The 7,464-nt window shown below is 40.7% G+C and overlaps 1 pseudogene; it reads right to left on the bottom strand.

Moving 5' to 3' along the window:
* Positions 1-3,236: 3,236 nt before the first annotated feature.
* LOC137240401 (histone deacetylase 4-like) lies at positions 3,237-5,823 on the bottom strand (annotated as a pseudogene).
* Positions 5,824-7,464: the final 1,641 nt, after the last annotated feature.

Raw genomic sequence — 7,464 nt, 5'->3', positions numbered from 1 at the left:
ATGTTTAATGCTGACAGAAATACACTCGTAGTGTTTCCAAAACTACTGCCAAGGGCCAACCCCGCTTAGAAGAACTTGTTTTCTAATTTTTTTTTTTATTTTTTAATTTTTTTTCCTGCGGGCAAATGTTCGGCCGCTGTGCGTCTAATCCTGGAGAGGTGGGCGCACCGGGGTCGATCTCAATGGGAATATGGCGTGTGGAAATAAAAATAGGAGAATACGAGATTTCTTGTTATAATGATATGTTTTATTGGGTAGCTAACAAATATACAGGAAAATATATTACCTTGTGAATATGTGCCTACGGCAGAGATCGCTGGCGGCAGATGTGTACGCGTTGCCTGTTGAAATCAAAAGAGGCCGGTTGTATAGCAAGCTACAACCGTTGACCCGCAAAATCCTCCGTTTTGGAGGGGAAGGGCACCCACACATCAACCCCGACATGCATATGCATGAGTGCTGACAAAAGCACACATACACGTGCATGTACATGCATGCAAATGCATGAGGGTGATGGTGTGGGTGGTTATAAATTAATTCGAGTATCGAGTATCGATTTGCAGAGTTGCATTGGGGGGGTCGCAATCAGATGCGGAAAAGTTAGGCATCCTGCCTAAACATGCCGGCCCCCCTTGCGATACGCAACATCGTTTTCCGCCAATGACCTCCGCGGAAACGAGAAAAATTATTATGAGACTTACACACTAAACTTAATCTAAATAAAGAGTTCGTCTGCGACGCAAAATGGCCGGGAATCCCTTTCGACTTGCGTAGCATGCCACCTGTGCTAAGATGAAAGAATTAGCGGTTATGAACAGTGAAGTGAATATTTCTTGCCATTGAATTATACATAATTCTTAACTATAGAAATTCAGAATGTAATATGTGTATTGTCGATGGCCAGTAAGGCTGGACGAAGAGGCCGAGGTCTCCGTTCCAGAGTGGCACCATTGTTTGTTATTCTTTGGTTTTTTTTTTGTCGGTCCGGATGGAGAGGCCGAGGTCTCCATTCCAGATTTGCGGTTTTTTTGTTGGTTGGACGAAGAGGCAGAGGTCTCCGTTCCAGACTCGAAGGTTTTGAGGTTTTTCTGGGCTGGACGAAGAGGCCGAGGTCTCCGTTCCAGCGTATAACGTGTCGTGTCGCTCTCAGGGCGACTGTGGCATTTTATGGATGTGCCAGGGCGAGTGGCCGTGAGGTTGGTTGGGTGATGCGCGTTTTCGCTGCAGCGCATGTATTTCGTCAGTTGTGTATTATATTATTACCCTACAAAACACCTGGTCACAAACCTACCCACGCCCATGCAAATGTGACTACGAATGTAACCTGTCACCGTAAAATGACTAGTCAAATGACGTGGAGTGACGAGAGCGTTTTTGCAGAATAGTTAGGGCTGTGATTTCGAGCAGCTTATATTTTTCAACATAACCAGCAAGATTGCGGTGTGTGGGAGGTTGGAGCGGACGTGATTCCAAGCCACCCGCGCAAAATTACTTGTTTTCGTGATACGCGTGGCGTTGTATTAACAAACGTACGTTAAAATGTATGAATAAACCGAGTTTAAAACGAAGCGTAGAGGCTGACGAAGGTATGTATTTAATTTTGTGCGCAAGCTCATAAGAATAGCGAACATCGTAATTAAATTGGAGCATGTACCAACTGCCGGTGCTTACAAGCAGATTGGCGATGCGTTCTTCACGACGCGTTCTATCTGCACGTATCATTATTAGATTGCATGCAGCCCTGTCGTGTATTTATTGGTTAGCTGACAGCTGGTATGGTGAATTTGTGGTGTGCGACTATATAGATATATACATATATTTACTTGCTTGCCCTTGAAAAAAAACTAGGTCACTGGGGCAGTAGCACACTAGGCCGGTAGAAACAGTTGACTTTTTCCCATTTCGGGGTTTTGTCGTGTCGGGATTCTTTACTTTCGGGACTCGGATTGTTTTGTACCGAGCCCTTATAATGACTGTTTGTGATGTTTGTTGTTGAGAAACAACAAGTCCTGCCCCCAGCCAAAAAAAAAAAACAAGCAGTACCGCAGGAAAAAAAATCAAAAAATAAAAAAAAAATTTTTTTTTGTAAATGAGAGCATAATTTTTTTTTTTTTTTTAATGTGTTGGCCGTTATTTTGTGCGTTAGCAATTTTTTGGTTCTGCCCGAGGCGTCAGTATGGGTAAAAAAAAACCGATCCCGAATTTGTTTCTTTTGCGGGTATTCGGTACCAGCGTGCGTCATTTGACGCAGCACTAAAAAAATAAGCAAATATATATACATAAGTTGGTATAAGTATATGGACAGTCAGTGCACGGACCTTACCGCATTGGTATTTTTACTAACTTTTCTGACCCATTTTTATTTTCTACTACTAAGGCCCAAAAGCTACCAATATTTCAGTGTTTTCGCTTTGAGACCGAATACTGCGATCATTTTTAAGTATTTAATTGCCGAGCCCACCCAACTAACATTAGGAGGTGACACTGACCAAATCAGTCAATTTTGAAAAATTTGTGAACGAATTTAAACAAGAAATAAATTTTTTGATGAGATAAATGTAGTAACTGAGCACGCGAATATTTTATGCGTTATTTTCATCAGTTTTTTTTTCTCCTTCGTGAATATTTTTGAACGGCAAAAGGTTTTACGTAAACGATAACATGCCGAAGTCGGTTATTTTGTGGCAATATTTTTGGTACTTGGGAATATTGTTGTTGTGATTAGACATTTTGGTACATTTTGTCAGTATTTCACACTCGCAATACAGGAAACAAGTGAGTATCGTATAGTCATAAGCTATGTATATACGAATGTACATATAGTTTTGTCTTGTTTACGTATTTTACAAGTGTCATTTCCTTGAAATGCGCGTTATTTGTTTTAAAATAAATGATTAATTGTTTGGTACAAATATGGTAAAAAAATCTCCCACTACCACTACTCTTTTCATTTGTCGTTTTCCAACATTCCGTTTATAAAAGAGTCCGCGCACGGTTCAAGTATGCCAGCCATATAGCAAAAAAAGAAGAAAAAACAAACATCCAAACACACCCGTATATAGAATGTCATGAATTGAAACAAACGGGACTAAAATCGAAAGATTTTTCCCGTTGTCACATTCCTTGACTACGGCGCGTGGCTGGAGTACGGTTGGACTTGTAGTTTGGTGATCCTGCATGGTAAGAAAAATTTAAGGTTAGTAATTCGGAATTGAATAATCTTTTATTCAGTATTATTAATTAATTTTCTTTTTATTTTTCAGGTGGCTGGTGATGGATGGTGCTGTTTTAATAGCTAAATCAATAACACAACCGGCAGCCGTGCGTGCAGCAGCATCTGTAGGATCCTTATTCCAAGTTGTATCCAAATCGACACCGTAACCGCAACACGTTAAACGCACAACACCCAATGCAGGTAAATTATCCATTTTTTGACGGTTTGACGGACAGGAGCTCGAGCCAAGGAATAGTGTATGTGCCTCAGTGTGCACTGTTTGCAACTCTTCAAGGGTGGCTTTTAGTGAACGCAAACGATCACAGCGTTTGGCCAAATCAGTTTCAATTAAGCGAGCCCATATGCTTTGCAAACGTCCACTATGTTCCGGATGAATTGAATTATCACCACAAATGCAATCATGTTTTTGCATAAGATTATCATAAGCGAGACCGGTGGTTATTTTGTGCGAATCATAATCATTCGGAGGCTTTCCAATCGCTGCACCACCACCAACAAAGGCCGGATGTATGGCAGGTAAGGATGAGAATGCATTTGACGCTGGTGCAACACCAGACGATGAGTGGTGTTCTAATACACGACGTCGGTGTGGCACCGTCAGATTAACTGGTGAAATATTATCAGCTGATGAGGATGTTATAATGGGTGGCGCATACTGGCCCGTATCTGGTAGTTGGCTAATACCATTAGGACCCATATGTACCAAAGGACTAGATAGTGTATCTGATAGCGGGCGTACCAAGCCCTGTTCGACAGGATCCTCTCTCTGTAATGCTTGTCTATATAGTAGCTCGCGTTGTTGTTGCAGATACTCCTGATCTCGTAATTTACTCGGTGCATTGGGCATACATACACCTAATGGTGCATTTGTTGCTTCTGGCAGATTTGGTGAGCCACTCGTGGGTACAATACCCGTTATTACCGTCTTTGGTGGTTACTTTTTGTCCGTCAGATCAATAATCTCACCCGCATCTTCCTCTTCTTTGAGTTGTGGCTCGCGGTTTGCGCTATTGCGATTGATCAATGGTTGACGTATCTTTTGTGCTACCAACAAATGCGCCTGATGGGTGCAGTTCCAGTAACATTGGATGACCAAGTTGTAGAGGAGCTGATCGAGTTATTCCTAATGGTCGATGACCTTGCTTGTTAAGGTGGGAATGAGCGATTTGGGCGAAGGTATACGGTTGACCATACATCGTAGGTGTAGCACAGACCAAAGTTGCTGCACCACCAGCTTGTAAGTTAGTTTCATTCACAATAGTCAATTGTTTATCATTCGATGTTGTTCATTTGTGATTTCATTTTAAGTGCAATGCTTTTTTCTGGTTAACTGGAAAAAATATAGCAATTGTTTACTCTAACATTAACGCATATATATACAATATTACATCAACGCGCATACACAAATAATTTCTATATTGGCTCAAAGTTCAAGTAATACGTGTGGTTTGTTTTTTCACGTACAAAAACTAACGTAGAAAACAATAACTGAAATGGTAGACAATGGAGGATCTGCAAATAATTTTCGAAGTCCTGTCTTGGTTGAAACAAATCTAATACCTCCAACGGGTATAGCAGGGACCGGACAAACGGGAACGTTGCCAGGCAGCGATGCGCAATTACGTACTCCATTTGCGGGTAATGTGCGCTCCCTATCAGCTCCACCACCACTGCCTCAAGCACCACATGCGGCAGCAACGGGTGGCTATGGGACTAATATAGGCTTTGGGAGTTATAATGGATATTCTGGTTACAATAATTTCGGCAGCGGGTTTGGCTGCTATGGAGGTTACGGTAATGGTAGCTACGGTGCGGCAAATTATGGCGCATATGGAGGTTTAGGCTCATACGGCGGTTATGGTAATGGTTTTGGAGGTACATACAATCGGTTTAGTATGGGTGGAATGAACCCGATGGATCCTGAAACGCGATTCATTCAATTAGCGGAAGCTAGCTCACGTCCAGCATTTCAGAGTATTGAATCTCTTGTGTCGGCTATAGGAAATATTTCTGCAATGTTGGATTCAACATTTTTTGCACTTACCAGCTCATTTCGTGCAATATTAGGTGTAGCACCGACCAAAGTTGCACAGCTTGTAAGTTACTAGCTACTAAAATGGTATGATTGTGTGCACCAACACTACTAGCGCTGGAAAGGAGTGTCGAAGCTGCATGTGCAATGGGTGGTACAGCTTCACGGGCCAAAGAAGCTTGCGATGATGAGGTGGACGTAGCCGAAGCCGACCGCCACACAGGTGAATGTGCAAGGGGTAGAACACCAGCTGTGGCTGCTGCGAATGAAGTGGTGTGTAACAATACAGCACTCTCCTGTATTTTTTTTTTTTTTTTATTTGGTTGCATGCTCTTTTTTGTAGTGGCAGCTAGAAGTATTCAAATCATGGATTTCGTGTATGAACTGTTTATATAATTTAACTGCAATCATCCTTTTTTTTCTTTTTTTGTTTGGCAAAATATTGTACTGTGCTGTGGTTGTGCTACCAAATTCTGTGCACAACAAATTTGGATTGAATTTTTGCTCATAAATTTCCCAGTGATCAGTTACAACTTAATTAAACTGTAGGCTAATATTTAAAATTTAGATGATTATTATTTTTTTGTAAATAGTTGGATAGCCTAATTTGTATCGCGTGACTGAAAATAGTTTTCGATCCATCTTTTGATTTTGTTCTCGTCCACAGCAGGGTACAGAAAAAGAGCAGTGGCGATATTTCCTCAAACCTCGCCAGGGAAACTCCTCCTTTTTGTTGCAAATAGGATACGACCAGACAAAACGTTCTCTCATATCACTAACTAAACATTTTATGATTTCGAGACGAAGTTCCGTTTGCATGTCCCCACAGTTATTTGTAGATTGTGTGCAAACCTTGAGCACTAATTTAGAGCGGTTTTATCGAAAGATTTAAAAGAATTTTAATTTTGTAATAACCGAAGAAGCTAAAAATTGATAACATATATTAAAATATTCGAAACGATTTTTTTTTGATTGGGGTTTTTAAAATTCCCATTCGTAATTCATTAAGCAGTCCCAAAATATGTAACGATTTAATGAATCGGGAAGAATTTAGCAGTCTAGTAGTAGTGATAATAGTTTTGTAAAAGCCAATAATTCGTTTTCTACTGAATATTTCGGGATTGATAAGGTCATGTTGGTTTGGTTACTCTTTCAGAACTTGTTTGAAGAATTCCGTACTTAGAGTTTATTCAAAATGCACTATGTTGCCAAAACTCCCTCTACGAGCATAAGTTCAAAGCATTTTTGTCACAGGAGGGAGTTAATGAAAAGCATTCCGCGATGAAGTGTTCTTCAATCTCACTCTAATATAGGGCGGTTTGGAGACAAATCCTCAATTGGGAAATTTTTGACTTTGAGATAGCATGATTTAAAGATGTAGCCGACATGGGATGATACGCCACTCAGCAGCTGCAATGACCTGACCAAAACAAAACCAAAAGAGAATGGCTTATTGTCTTAGAACTTTAGATTCCTACCTTGACTTTAACAGAAGAGTCAAGCTTTTGTGCGGTCCTGCTACACAGGGAGTATTCACCCTTTAAATCTGAAATTTCGGAAAGTTCTTTTCCGTTAAGTATTCATGGAAGCGTTCCGGATAAACCGTTAATTTAGAATATTCGGAACACGTTATTTGATACTACCTCACGAGGTCCGAATATGCATAATATTCCAACTATACAGATTCTCCAAATTCTGAAATGGAGACGAATGTTCCGAGCATATATGCATGCATGCACTTCCTTGCACTCAAAATTAATGCGCTATGAAGCTGAATGCTTAGATTTTTAAAATTATTAGCAAGTTTTAGGAATTTCATACGAATTTTTGAATAGTCAATGGCTTAAATATAATTCTTAAATATTCGGATTGACTTATGTCAGATTTCCACATTTATAAATAATTTAACACTGCTAATATCTGGGGCAGATAAGTTTTCTCATCCGCGTTAGGCTTGCGATGGGCCTCGTTGCGCGCCAACGAGTGCAGCTGTTTTCTTTGGCAGATCGATTTGCCCTTCTGTTGTAGATTTTTATGATGTCCTCGTTATGGGATAACGAGTGAATGGGATGGTTTCTGGTGTCCTCGCTCGGGGCGGGCGAGTGAATTCGGGGATTTTCTGGTGTCCTCGCTCTGGGTGAGCGAGTGAATTATGGGGTTTTCTGTTCAGGGGCCCCCGGTTAGTCTTGTTAAAAAA

The sequence above is a fragment of the Eurosta solidaginis genome, chromosome 1 (assembly GCF_040869045.1).
Source record: "Eurosta solidaginis isolate ZX-2024a chromosome 1, ASM4086904v1, whole genome shotgun sequence".
In the NCBI taxonomy this organism is placed as follows: Eukaryota; Metazoa; Arthropoda; class Insecta; order Diptera; family Tephritidae; genus Eurosta; species Eurosta solidaginis.
This window is presented reverse-complemented; position numbering and strand designations above follow the sequence as displayed.